Source organism: Phaseolus vulgaris, chromosome 4 (genome assembly GCF_000499845.2).
Source record: "Phaseolus vulgaris cultivar G19833 chromosome 4, P. vulgaris v2.0, whole genome shotgun sequence".
In the NCBI taxonomy this organism is placed as follows: Eukaryota; Viridiplantae; Streptophyta; class Magnoliopsida; order Fabales; family Fabaceae; genus Phaseolus; species Phaseolus vulgaris.
The window spans coordinates 27,325,821-27,340,447 of NC_023756.2; positions in this window are offsets into that span (position 1 = coordinate 27,325,821).

Below are 14,627 nucleotides of genomic sequence, written 5' to 3' on the forward strand. Positions count from 1 at the left end.
AGTGCCATACGCGGTGCTCAGATACGTGGGTGGACAGTTTTGGTGTTTCTTGCTGGCTGACTTGAGCGTCGGAGTGCAAACGGCCGCTAGGGCGCCTCTTTGTCCTTCTTTTTTGCAGGAATTCACAGGCAATCAGTGGGAAGGAGTCCTTAGCTGACGGTTGAGGTCGCGCACGAAGACGTCCCGGTCAACCGGACGGAACACTTAGGAACAATAGTCTTTTTGCCAATAGGGATAAGTGCACCTTTTGTGTAGATAGTGTAGTTTTTCTAGGTTTCATAGTTAACCAAAGGGGGGTGCATGTTGACCCCGAGAAGATCAAAGCCATCCGAGAGTGGCCCACTCCACAAAATGTAAGTGATGTAAGGAGTTTTCATGGGTTAGCTAGTTTCTATAGAAGGTTTGTGCCTAATTTTTCAAACCTAGCTTCTCCTTTGAATGAACTTGTAAAAAAAGATGTTGCATTTTGTTGGAATGATAAGCATGAGCAAGCCTTCCAAAGGCTAAAGGCTCAACTCACCAATGCACCAATTCTACCTCTTCCAAATTTTTCCAAAACTTTTGAGATAGAATGTGATGCATCGGGAGTAGGCATAGGTGCGGTATTGTTGCAAGGTGGACACCCCATTGCATATTTTAGTGAAAAACTCCATGGTGCCACCCTCAACTATCCCACCTATGACAAAGAGCTCTATGCTCTTGTGGGAGCCCTAAAGACTTGGGAACACTACCTTGTGTCCAAAGAATTTGTCATCCATAGTGATCACGAGTCTTTAAAATATTTAAAGGGCCAACACAAGCTCAACAAGAGACATGCTAAATGGATGGAGTTTCTTGAACAATTTCCTTATGTAATCAAATACAAGAAAGGAAGCACCAATATAGTGGCCGATGCTCTTTCAAGACGGCATACACTCTTTTCAAAATTAGGTGCCCAAATTCTTGGATTTGATCACATAAGAGAGCTTTACCAAAAGGATCAAGAACTTTCATCCATCTATGCCCAATGTCAACATAGAGCGCAAGGAGGTTACTATGTGACCGAGTGATGTGAATGCAATAACAAGAATACATGATTCTTTGACATTCTTAGGAGCAACTTGAGTTGGTCATGAAATGGCACTTTACTTAGAATTGGATCAATGTTCTAACTTAAGAACTCACCAAGACTTTGCACCAAACCAAAGCTCATATGGAAGTCCATATATTGTCAAATGGAATCAAACAAGGAATGAAGAACAACAATTAAAAACCGAACAGAATTGAAAGGTAAAGCTACTGCACCGAACAGAAATTGAACACAAAGCTGGAAAACACAAATTTAAACGGTGGAAATGAAAGGAAACACTAAGAATTAAGAAACTACCGAATGGAATTGAAAGGAATGAAAGAAAGAACACTTATGGAGTGAAACTTGCTGGATTTGAGACTTGGAAAAACAATCACGCCACTTGGAGCCTTGTTCCAAGATAAGTGAAGGAATGTCGCCACTTGAAGCTCACCATTGGCACACAAGATAAGGCAAAGGAAGAAGAAGACAACAAGACTCACAATTTCTCTCTAAATTTGAGTATAGTCTCTCTACTTCTAATTTCCAAATCTGATTTGTACAATGGCAGCACCTTTATTTATAGCCTATAAGGTGCTGAAATGCAAAGCCAAATGTGCCTCAAATGACACTCAAATTCGGCGCCAACTTATGCATGAAGGAAGTGTGACTTTCCTTCCTAGTTTGGCACCTCCTAACTCCTATCTACACTCCCCCTAGCATCCCTTACTACTTACACACCTATTTATTACATTCGCACCCCTACTCTATAAAAGAAATAAGAAGAGCCATCTTTTGATACTCTTGTCCCAAAGCTCTTGCCATGCTCCTAGTGATTCGTTGGGCTTGGGCCCCTTGTTGGGCTTGGGCTTCATGGGCTTGAGCATCCTCTACTTGGTTTCCATCATACTCCCCGGGTTGGAGAGAATTCATCCACGAATTGGGGAAACCTGCAGCAAAAGGAGTGAGATCAGTAACATTGAAAGAATTACTACCAAGATAAGTATTAGGCATATCTAACTCATAGGCATTATCATTAATCCTCTTGATGACTTGGAAAGGGCCATCACCACGAGGCATAAGTTTGGACTTCCTTAGAGAAGGAAATCTATCCTTTCTCAAATGAAGCCAAACCCAATCGTCGGGCTCAAAGATTAATGTTGTTCTTCTTTGGTTGGCAGTGTCAGCATACTTACCAACTTTTTTCTCAATTTGTAACTTGATGCGATTATGCAAATCCTTAATAAAAGAAGCCTTTTCAAAACCGTCTTTGCATAGAACCTCATCAAGTACAGGAATGGGAAGAAGATCTAGAGGTGTGAGGGGATTAAACCCATAAACAACCTCAAAAGGAGAATGGTTAGTGGTGGAATTTACTACCCTATTATAAGCAAACTCAACATGAGGTAGTAAATCCTCCCAAGCCCTTGGATTCCCGGAAATAAAGCATCGCAATTGTACCGCCCTGGTGGTCGGGAGTGATGACGTGGCACCCTGCTACAGTATAGGCGTGTTGGCAAGGCGCCAGGTTGGCAAAAGGGAAGGAAGTCGGGGGGCTCGTGTAGTCGCCAGTTGTTAAATTGGCGTGTTCCGATCCCCAGCTTACCAGAATCGGCGATCACCAGGTTAAAGATGAAGTCGCCAGATGTAGTTTCAGGCGACCTAATCATTGGAGATCGCCAGAGCAAGCACATCGCCAAAGATGAAGGAGAAGCAGATTATGAAGGCGGCCGGCGAGACCACAGGGAAGGTGTATGAAGGCCCCTAACTCGCCAGTTCCAGTAGAGATCGCACTCCCAAGTTAGCTATGCACTGGGCAGTACCATGCATAAGTAACTTAGCCAAAATGAGAGTAGAAGCAGCGCCAAGTCAAGGAGGCTCCAGAGGATGGCACGTGTACGACTGGATGCAAGCCACGTGTCCAGGTCTGTAACTGCCAGGAGAGAGAAAACAACCAGGTATATAAGAGTTCTCAACAAACTTTCTGAGGTACGCACGTTCAGTTTATACTCTTTACGCTTGCGAGTTGTAGAGCTGACTGTGAGAGAGGATTTGCACGGTTCTTGTTCTCTTAGTATTTGGTGATTCGGTCACTGACTTGAGCGTTGGAGTGCAATCGGCCGCAGCGGCGCCGCTCTGTTTCTTTGCAGGTTCTTGAGGTGGATCTCGAAGAGGAACGGAGGTTCGAAGCGGTGCACACGTCGATCCTTTGACGAGGCAGTTTCCAGCGTTCTGGTCAACAGGCAGGATCATCAGGCGCCCACCGTGGGGCCGTGTAAAACTTGCTCCCATCCACAGCGTGAGTTCTAGGAAGTTTTCGAAGTTTTCTGCGTGGTTGTGTGCTGGTGCAACCATCGTTCGCTGTTGCTTGAGTTTCGTTCGGTGAATTCGCGTTTTATACCGTTCGTTTGGCTTTTCGATCGGTGGAGTGAGGTTTCCTGCTGTTTACACGTAATCTGTTTGGTGGAAGTTCGAGTTCTTTCGCTCGTTTGGTTGTCCGCGGAGAAGCGGTGGTTTCTGGTGAAGTTGTGGTTTTCTTTGAAGGCTTACGGTGTTCTTGAGTTTTCTTGCGCAGTTTCGCACTGTTTTCTCCGATTGATCGCTGATTCGATCGTGGTTAAAGTGTCGTTTGCTGCATCCTGTGATTCGCTGAAGTTCATGAGAAAAATGAGAAGCAATCGTTCAAGCCCCGTGGCGCCTGTCGCTGCTGTAGGCGACGCCGCCATGACCATGGCGCAGATGGCAGAGATGATGCGCTCGTTGCAGGCAACTGTGGAAGCCTCACGCGTAGAGCAGGCGAGAATACATGAGGACCTGGTCGCCTCTCGCGCCAGGAACGAGGAGCTTAGCAAGGTGACTGAGGAGCTGCGTCAAGCTCTTCGGGAGCAGCAGGGGCGTTCTTCTGCTGAAGAGGTGGCGCCGTCGACGCCACCTCGTGTTTTCCCTATGCCTTTTGTTCAGGCGATTACCGACACGCCTATTCCCACGAGCGTGGTTCCGGTTAAGGCTGTCTTTACCGGCGTGGAGGATCCAGAGGCTCATCTGACCACGTTCCATACGCAGATGATGCTGTCGGGAGGGTCAGACGCTGTCTACTGCAAGATGTTCGTGAGTACGCTCCAGGGAACGGCGATGGAGTGGTTTGTGAGCCTGCCTAACGGCCACATAACCAATTTTCAACAGTTCTCGAAGATTTTTGCCGAGCAGTACATCGTGAATAAGGCACCGCCCACGGTGTCTTATGATCTGTTTGATATAAGGCAGTACCATGGGGAGTCCCTCAGAGATTACCTGAATCGCTTTGGAGCGCAGATGGTCAGATCGCCGGCCAGGACTATGAAGAAATGCTGGTCTATGCCTTCAAGAAGGGCGTGCAGCCAGGACCATTCTGCGAGGCCTTGATCAGGGCTCACCCCGCGACGTTTGCTGAAGTCAGGCGACTTGCGGTGGCTCACATCGCCGACGAGAGTGAAGTCGCCGAGAAGAGAGGCAGCGTGGCTCCCGCCAGGCCGCGCGCCCAGACCAGGATCCAGCCGCAGAGGGTGCTGGAAACAGCGGCGGCGGCCAGGAAGGACCAGAGGACTCGCCATCCTTACGACAGGAGGAATAAGGGAAGGAGCCAGGGGCGCCAGCAACCAGCACGCCGGGAACACAATCGCCCGCCTAAGCACAAATTTGTCATGGGGCTAGCGGACCTGATCGCCATTCCTAATATATCTGCTAGGTTGAAAGCGCCTGAGAAGGTGGGCGACAAGGTGCTGGGGTCAAAGCCGGATGCCTGGTGTGAGTTCCACCAATGTTTTGGCCACACTTTGGACTCGTGTTTGTCCTTGGGATATCAGCTCGACGATCTGGTTAAGAGCGGGTTCCTAAATGACTATCTGCTGGACAGGAGGACGGGGGGAGCGTCGAGTTCCCAGCCAGCAGGTGGAGAAGCCCAACAACACGAGATGCCTATCCACGGGGAGATCCACACCATTGCAGGGGGCTTCTCAGGTGGTGGATGCACCGCATCGCAGAGGAAGAAGTACGCGCGATCGGTGATGACAGTGGATATGTTTGAAGATCACTCGCCGGAAGTGGACATTACGTTCACCAAACAGGATCTTCGGGATGTTGTGCCCCATGACAACGATCCCATAGTCATTTCGTTGGTTACAGCGGGAAGGAAGGTCCACAGAGTTCTGGTGGACCAAGGAAGCTCGGCAGACGTGATGTTCTGGCCGACTTTCACGCAGCTGGAGTTGCCCCTTGACCAGCTAAGGCCCTGTGGAGGGTGCCTATATGGGTTCGCTGGTGACCAGGTGGAGGTCAGGGGGTACATTGAGCTGAGAACCACGTTTACAGATGAGGCTGGGTCGAGGAAGGAGAAAATCAAGTACCTCATCGTAAACGCTCCTTCAGCATACAACATCCTGTTGGGAAGGCCCACGCTTAACAGGATAGGCGCCATCCCGTCGACTCGGCACATGAAGGTAAAGTTGCCGTCCATGGAAGGGGTGGTGATCACGATCAAGTCGGATCAGAAAGAAGCGAAAAAGTGCCATGAGAATAGCCTAAAAAACAAGAGATCGGTGAGTTATGTAACAACCACCCCACCTCCCGGTGTGAAGCCCAGATCGACGGTAACAGAGGAGGTCGCCGGAAGAGATGTGGAGATGGTGGACGCTGAGCTGGGGGAGAAGAATGCTGGCCTGGAGGAGGAAGAGGAGCGGAATTGCCCTGAGGAAGCGAGGGAACAGGGAATCGCCAGGGCGGTGATTGCCAGAGAATCCAGGCCAAAACCTGTCGAGCAGTGGCTCGAAAAGGAGATCGGAGGAAAGATCTTCAAGCTGGGAAGATCTCTGGATGTCGAGCTCCAGGACCAGATCGCCAGGGTGATTGAGCGGCATCTGGACGCGTTCGCATGGTCCGCTTCGGACATGCCCGGGATTGATCCCGACTTCTTGTGCCATCATCTGGCGATGGACAATTTGGTGAGACCGGTGCGACAAAGGAGAAGAAAGTTCAACGAGGAGAGGAGGCAGGCGATCAGGGACGAAACACAGAAACTCCTCGCTGCAGGCCACATCAGGGAAGTCCAGTACCCTGAATGGTTTGCAAATGTCGTGCTGGTGAAGAAGAGTAACGGGAAATGGCGCATGTGCGTCGACTTCACCGACCTGAACAAAGCTTGCCCAAAGGATTCATATCCTTTACCAAGCATAGATGCCCTGGTCGATAGTGCTGCAGGGTGTAAGTTGCTGAGTTTCCTGGATGCCTTCTCAGGATATAATCAGATCAAGATGCATCCCATGGATGAAGAGAAGACAGCCTTCATGACGGAGAGGTCGTGCTATTGCTATAAGGTGATGCCGTTTGGGCTAAAGAACGCGGGGGCCACATACCAGAGGCTGATGGATCGAGTACTTGCACCAATGCTGGGAAGGAACGTGCAAGCGTACGTCGATGACATGGTCGTGACCTCGCAGGAAAAAAGCAAGCACGTTGCAGACTTGGAAGAATTGTTCACGACGATCGCCAAGTTCGAGTTAAAGCTCAATCCGAAGAAATGCATTTTCGGCGTGGAGGCTGGAAAGTTTTTGGGTTTCCTCTTGACTGAAAGAGGAATAGAAGCCAACCCAGACAAGTGTGCCGCCATCTTGGCGATGAGGAGCCCAGCTACGGTGAAAGAAGTCCAGCAGCTAACAGGTCGGATGGCAGCCCTATCTCGCTTCGTGTCAGCTAGCGGAGAAAAGGGGCATCCCTATTTTCAATGTCTGCGGCGCAATAATAAGTTTGTTTGGACGAAAGAGTGCGAGGAAGCTTTCGTCAAGCTGAAGGAGTATCTGGCGAGCCTGCCGGTTCTGTGCAAACCGCTGGTGGGAATCCCTCTCAGGTTGTATTTTGCTGTAACTGAGAGGGCGGTGAGTGTGGTGCTCGCCCAGGATCAAGATCAGGCTCAGAAGCCTATCTATTTTGTGAGCAAGGTGTTGCAGGGCCCCGAAACGAGATATCAGGCCCTGGAGAAGGCTGCGCTGGCTGTGGTGTTTTCGGCGAGAAGGTTGCGCCACTACTTCCATAGTTTCACAATACTGGTGATGACTGACCTGCCCATCCAGAAGGTCTTGAAGAAACCCGACGTTGCGGGAAGGATGGTGAAGTGGGCAGTAGAGTTGTCAGAGTTTGATATTAAATATGAGCCCCGAGGCCCGATCAAGGGGCAAATCTTTGCAGATTTCGTGGTTGAGCTCTCATCAGAGGCGACGCGGGTTGAAGGAGACGATTTCCATTGGGTGCTTTCAGTGGATGGATCGTCGAACCAGCAGGGCAGCGGTGCTGGAGGTGTTGGAGTCATATTGGAAGGACCCAACGGCGTGCTGATCGAACAATCTCTGAGGTTCGCCTTCAAAGCCAACAACAATCAAGCAGAGTATGAGGCGCTGATCGCCGGGATTCTGCTGGCCAAGGAGATGGGAGCTAGGGTGCTGATGGCTAAGAGTGACTCGCTGCTAGTCACGGGGCAAGTAACAGGCGAGTTCCAGGCTAAAGATCCACAAATGGCGTTTTACTTGGCGTACGTGCAGGAATTGAAGAGTTTTTTTGCCTCCTTTGAAGTAGTACATGTACCCAGAGAGCAGAATGCCCGAGCTGACTTGCTAGCTAAGCTCGCCAGCTCAGGCAAGGCGGGTAGGCAGAGGACGGTGATTCAAGAAACTCTGAAGACGCCGAGAGCATTTGTGGCAAATCACCTGGTCCTTCAGATCAGCAAGTCGACGGAGAACGCCGCGAGAAGCCATAAGTCCCTGACGCAAGAAACTCTGAGATCGCCGAGAATTAGAGCATGCCGAGGAGAGAAGGTGAATGTGATGCAGGTCTGCGCTACCCATGAGCCAGACACTTGGATAACACAGTACAAGCGGTGCCTGGCAGATGGCCTTCTCCCGCTGGATCCGACTGAGGCTAGGAAGGTAAAGAAGAATTCTAGCAAGTACACCCTGATTGATGGCGATCTGTATAGGTTTGGGTTCACTCACCCGCTCCTGGAATGTATACACGGCGAGAAGTGCATGAGAATCATGACGGAGCTCCACGAAGGTATATGCGGAAGCCACGTCGGGGATCGAGCTCTGGCTGTGAGGACTCTCCGTGCAGGATACTACTGGCCATCCATGAGAGAAGATTGCAAGAAGTATGCCCAATGTTGTAAACAATGCCAGCAGCACGCCGATTGGCATAAGGCGCCTCCCGAGGAGTTGAAGTCGATTTATAGCCCTTGGCCATTTCATACCTGGGGAATCGACATCCTGGGACCTTTCCCGCTGGCGATCAGGCAGATGAAGTACTTGGTGGTGGCGATTGAATATTTCACCAAGTGGATCGAAGCAGAACCAGTGGCCCAGATCACCGCACACAAGATCGAAGGTTTCGTGTGGAAGAACATCGTGTGCCGGTTTGGAGTGCCTAAACGCCTGGTGTCGGATAATGGGACTCAGTTTGCAAGCCACCTGTTGAAGAAGCTCTGCGAAGGGGTGGGAATTCAACAAGTGTTTGCATCCGTCGAGCACCCTCAGACAAACGGCCAGGTGGAGTCAGCTAATCGGGTGTTGTTTAGAGGTTTGAAGAGAGGGCTTGAGAAAGCCAAGGGAAGTTGGGCTGAGGAGGTACCCCGTATAGTCTGGGCGTACCACACCACTGAGCAGTCAGGAACCCATGAGACCCCGTTCAACTTGGTCTATGGGTGTGATGCCATGATTCCAGTAGAGATCCAGGAGAGCTCGCCGAGATTCCAGAACTTCGTAGAGGAAGACTCGAATGAAGAGAGAAGGCTGAACCTGGATCTACTGGACGAGGTCAGGGAAGAGGCGAGACTGAAAGCTGAGGCGGTAAAGAGGAGGATCGAACGAAGATACAACTCGAAGGTGATGCCAAGGCAGTTTAGAGAGGGCGATCTGGTGATGAGGAAGGCCCACCAGTACGAGATGGAGAATAAACTGTCGCCCAAGTGGACTGGACCGTTCAGAATAACCGAGGCGCTCGGGAACGGCGCCTACCGCTTAGAGACGCTGGAAGGAGGGGGATTCCTCGCACCTGGAACGCCACGCACTTGAAGTTGTACTATAGTTAAGAGCTTTGTAAGTAAAGACAAACACAAAGGTCATATTACAATATCTTTGATGAAACAGTTTGAAGGGGGCACTCTTATTTCCCTAAGGAGGGTTTTTAATGAGGCCACCCAATAAAAGAAGAGTTTTCGAAGTATAAGGTGTTTTCAGATTGCATGTTTGCTTTTTCCCAAAAGTTTTGAAGAAAGACCTTGTCACTTGTACGTGATTTAAGGCAAGAAAAGATATATCGCATGCTTTCTAAAAAGTTTTAAAGCCCTCATCGTTTTTCGGCGATTGGAGGCACCAGTTAAAGTTTTAAAGTCCTCATCGTTTTTCGGCGATTGGAGGCACCAGTTAAAGTTTTAAAGTCCTCATCGTTTTTCGGCGATTGGAGGCACCGGTTAAAGTTTTAAGTCCTCATCGTTTTTCGGCGATTGGAGGCACCAGTTAAAGTTTTTTAAGTCCTCATCGTTTTTCGGCGATTGGAGGCACCAGTTAAAGATTTAAAGTCCTCATCGTCTTTCGGCGATCGGAGGCACCAGATGAAAGACCTCAACGCCCTCGCGCGTTCTGAGGCAAGATAAAGACCTCCTCGCCGTCGAGCGAGTGCAGGCGAGGAAAAGTAAAAAGTCCTCAGTGTTTTTGGGGGCAAGAAGATGTAACCCCTGGGGCAATGTAGAGGCACCAGTAAAAAGTCCTCAGTGTTTCTGGGGGCGAGAAGATGTAACCCCTGGGGCAATGTAGAGGCGCCAGTAAAAAGTCCTTCGTGTTTCTGGGGGCGAGAAGATGTAACCCCTGGGGCAATGTAGAGGCGAGTTAAAGACCTTCTCGCCGATGAGCGAGTTCAGGCGAGTTAAAGACCTTCTCGCCGATGAGCGAGTTCAGGCGAGTTAAAGACCTTCTCGCCTACATGCGAGCTTGGGCAAGATAAAATCCTTCTCGTCTCGAACGAGTTCAGGTATGGTGCAGAGGGTGGAAGAAGTTTGGAAGGTGGCTAAGGTAGGTTCGAAGAGAACGCCTAGTTAACCGGTCTTTGTTCTGATGTTCAGGGAGGCAAAGAAGGATCCCAAAAGGCGTTTCTACCCCCAGATAAAGAAACAATGGCCAAAGCATGAGGCTAGAAAGAAGCTGATATCACCACGAGTCTTTGGCGATCAGGAAGAGCTCGAACAGCGGCGGGAAGGTTAAAAGACCTGTTTGATGAAGCAGGTCGAGTAGAGCGTGTTTAAGCCAGCAACTGAGTTACAGTTCGTTGATTGAAGGATATTTTTACGATAAGGTTAATTGCCTTAAGGTTACGAATTGTTAAGTGTTTGTTGCTTAGGGCTGAAGTGATCCGAAGCGGTTAAGCCAAAGGTTGTACCTAGAGTTTTCCTAAGTCATTTCTTTGAAATTAAACAAGCGAGGAAAGTTGAAGCGAGCGAAGAAGTTATAAAAGGGAAAACGTAGCCTTTGTCATTAACAGTTAACAGTTCAGAGTATATACACGAAGGGACATAAAGTTTATTACAAGTTATAATACAAGGGAAAGCACAAAGGTGGCAGATGAAGAAGAATTGATTAGTCTTCAGCAGGAACGACTTTTCCATCCACCACTTCATTGTTCAGCGACACCATGCTGAGATCCAGGTCGGGGAACAGGCAAGCAAATTGTTCCCGCGCAGCTTCGAATCCAGCAGCCAGAATTTGAGCGGAGTTCAGCTTGAGTTCTTCAATTTGCTTCTGAAGTTCCTCAATCCGCCTCTTGAGGTCTTCAGTTTGCTCTTTCAGCTCTTTATTCTGTTGCTCCAGCTCTTCAACCTGTTTCTTGAGTTGTTCATTGGTCTCTTGAGCCTGGAGAAGGTCTTCAGTAACCTTTCTGGATTCCGCTTGCGCTTGGGCCATTTCAGCAACTGCCTTTTCTTTCTCTTCGTTGGCTTTGGCGAGATCAGCTATGGCGTCGTCCCTCGCCTTTTCTACCTGCCCAAGGAGGGTCTCCCGGTCGGCTGACCTTTTCTCTAGTTTTTGCACCTTGACGGCGTCAGCCTTCATGAGAGCCTCCAGGTCAACCACTCTGACGCGAAGGGGCACAATCTTGCTTTCCTGTTCGACCTTCTCTTGAGCAAGTTGATGCACCTTGTGGCGAAGGTCAGCGGCCTCCTTGCGCGCCAGCCTGAGCTCGGTGTTCATGGCATCCTCCACTCGGGAGTGTTCGATTTCTGCGAGCGTCAGGCTGAAAGACAACTTCTCCACCTCGACCCTCATGGTGCTGTTTTCGGTTTTGAGGTTGAAGAGGTCGTCTTGGAGCCTCCTGGTTGAGCTCTCCACAGCTCTGGTTATGATCGCCGGGATATCCTCTGCTATGGTCTTCAGCTTGGCAGTTAGGGGCTCCCACATCCTTGTGACCTCAAGGGGGAGGTTTGCGGCTTGCAGAGGCACCAGAGGCGCTGTGGGGGCCTGTTGTGGGTTCTCGTCGCCACCTTCCTTAGCAGGTTCTTCAGTAGTTGCTTCTTGGCGTGGCGACGGAATTGGGGATTCGGTGATCAGAATCGGAGAGGTATGAGCAACCTCATCCCCGATTGGAGCATCTTCTGCAGCTGAGGCGTTTGAAGGGGGACCCCCTCCAGCTGACACATATGGTGTAGAGGCGCGTGGGGGGTCCTCCAGGAAGTTTGGCTCTTGGGCCTCAACTGCAGGTGGCGCAGTGGCCAGTGGGATCGCTTGGACTGGTGAGGCAGGAGCCCGTGGGGGTGGCGATGATGGAGGAGGAGCAGGCGTTGATGGAGGTGTAGAGGTTGGAAGAGGGGGTGGAGCAGGCGGTGAAGAAGGTGCCACCCTCTTCCACTTTGAGACCAAACCATCTTCGGTGGCTTCGTCATCTTCTTCATCATCCTCGTGGATCACCTGAGGGGCTTTCCTTTTAGGTCTCTTGAGGACCAATTTCTTGCGTTGGGCAGGTTCCTTGGGTGGTGATCGCCCTTGGACGATGGCTGTCTCCACCACCGAGTTGGGCACCGTTTGAGAACCCGTCGCCAACCCATGGTTTCGGGCGAGCGCCTTCAGTTCAGCGAGCATGCCTTTGCCCAACATGTTGTCTACATGGAACGAAAATGCATGGGTCAACTCAAAGAAAAAATAAGTGCATAAGGTAGTACACAAGCAGATGATATGTGCAGGAAAGATAAAACCAAAGTCTTGCGCATAACGCGCAAGACGCCCAAAAACAGTTAAACAGAAGCAGTATTTAAACAATAGTTTTTAATGTTCTAACCTATTCGAATGTCTAGCTGGTCTTCGTAGAATTCGAAGCAGATCAAGGTGGTGGTAAGGAAAGTAATGTTGGCGTCCGCCACCCTTTCCAGAAGAGATAGAGATCTCTGTCCAATGCTCCCATGCTGTCAGGACTTCTGGGTCTCCTGAAACAGCTCTTGGACTCTTTCTTCCCCTTGTCCACCCAGTACAAGGGGAAGCCGTCGAGAAGGGAGGCGTCCTTGTCATTCGCGCGCACTTGGACGAACTTCCCCTTCCAGTCCTTGTAGGATTGCTGGAAGATAGCAAAGATGGACCTCCCAGCAATCGCGTTCAAGCTAACCCACAGGCGGTCTCCTGGGTGCTTGGCTTCGAAGAGGAATAGGAACACGTCCACCGATGCGGGCAACCCCAGGTGGTCGCACATCACTTGAAAAGCTCGAACAAACGCCCAGCTGTTGGGGTGAAGCTGGGCGGCGGCAATGTTGAGCTCGGTAAGAAGTTCCCTCTCGAATCGGGTGAAAGGGAACTTGAGCTTCACCTTCTTGAATAAGGTCGTGTAGACAAAGCAGAAGGGCCCATCGGCGCTTACTTTGTCATCGGCACAAACAGGCAGATCGGGGGGGCAAGGCAGCACCATCATCTTCTCGTCGTGCTCCTTGTGAAATGATTGATGGAGCTCGTCCCCCTTAGTCAGCCGCAAAACTGCTCCCGCAGTGTTCACAGAGGATGTCTCCCTCAGAAGGGTCGAGTTGGCCCAGGGATACAAGGTTTTGAAGTCTGGCAGGGGAACGGGGGCTCCTTCAGTGATAGGTGGAGTCGCCTGGGCCAGGACAGGACGGGAAGACGCAGGCCTCTCAGCCTGCGAAGATGAAGCGCCACGAACTCGTGGTGGGTCGTGTGCTTGTGAAGGGAGGTTTCGTGATGAAGGAGGAGGATTCGGGGTGATCTTTGTGCGAGTCATGGTAGCAGCTGCAAAGGAAGAAGAAAGGAAAAATGATCAGGGGTTACAGAGGCTGACTCGATCATAGAAGGAAGGTGAAAAACGAACGAATGTAGGTTCGTTGCGACGATTGACGAAGCCCTAAGTTACGCAGAAGGAGAAATGGAAAAACAACCCACAGCGTATGCACCAGGCAGTTACAGGATGATGCGAATCGGTTAAAATGCAAGGAAAACCAGCAGAAGAAGGAAAGTAGGTACCTTTTGATGATCAGGAAGACGATGAAGGTTGATGGTGATTCAGAATGCTGGAGAGCGCTGAGAGTTTTTCGCAGAAGGAAGTTAGAGCGTTCGTGAATGCGAGGGAAAGTGATGGAACAGTGTTGAGTGAAAATGGGTTTAAGGGTTTTTTCGAAATGGGTTTAGGAAGCGCAAACGGCAACTGAAGAGAGCCGTTGATGAAGCCACGCGTCGAGCGATGAGTGAGGGGTTTGGTGGAGCGTCAGAGCAGCAGAAGGTACAACCGCTTGGAATTCTGTGTCAGTGCCATGTAGATCGGTGTTGACGTGGCTCTTTCAGTCTTTTCGCTAGATAAGTCTTCGCTTAAGACTGGGGGGCTTGTGTACCGCCCTGGTGGTCGGGAGTGATGACGTGGCACCCTGCTACAGTATAGGCGTGTTGGCAAGGCGCCAGGTTGGCAAAAGGGAAGGAAGTCGGGGGGCTCGTGTAGTCGCCAGTTGTTAAATTGGCGTGTTCCGATCCCCAGCTTACCAGAATCGGCGATCACCAGGTTAAAGATGAAGTCGCCAGATGTAGTTTCAGGCGACCTAATCATTGGAGATCGCCAGAGCAAGCACATCGCCAAAGATGAAGGAGAAGCAGATTATGAAGGCGGCCGGCGAGACCACAGGGAAGGTGTATGAAGGCCCCTAACTCGCCAGTTCCAGTAGAGATCGCACTCCCAAGTTAGCTATGCACTGGGCAGTACCATGCATAAGTAACTTAGCCAAAATGAGAGTAGAAGCAGCGCCAAGTCAAGGAGGCTCCAGAGGATGGCACGTGTACGACTGGATGCGAGCCACGTGTCCAGGTCTGTAACTGCCAGGAGAGAGAAAACAACCAGGTATATAAGAGTTCTCAACAAACTTTCTGAGGTACGCACGTTCAGTTTATACTCTTTACGCTTGCGAGTTGTAGAGCTGACTGTGAGAGAGGATTTGCACGGTTCTTGTTCTCTTAGTATTTGGTGATTCGGTCACTGACTTGAGCGTTGGAGTGCAATCGGCCGCAGCGGCGCCGCTCTGTTTCTTTGCAGGTTCTTG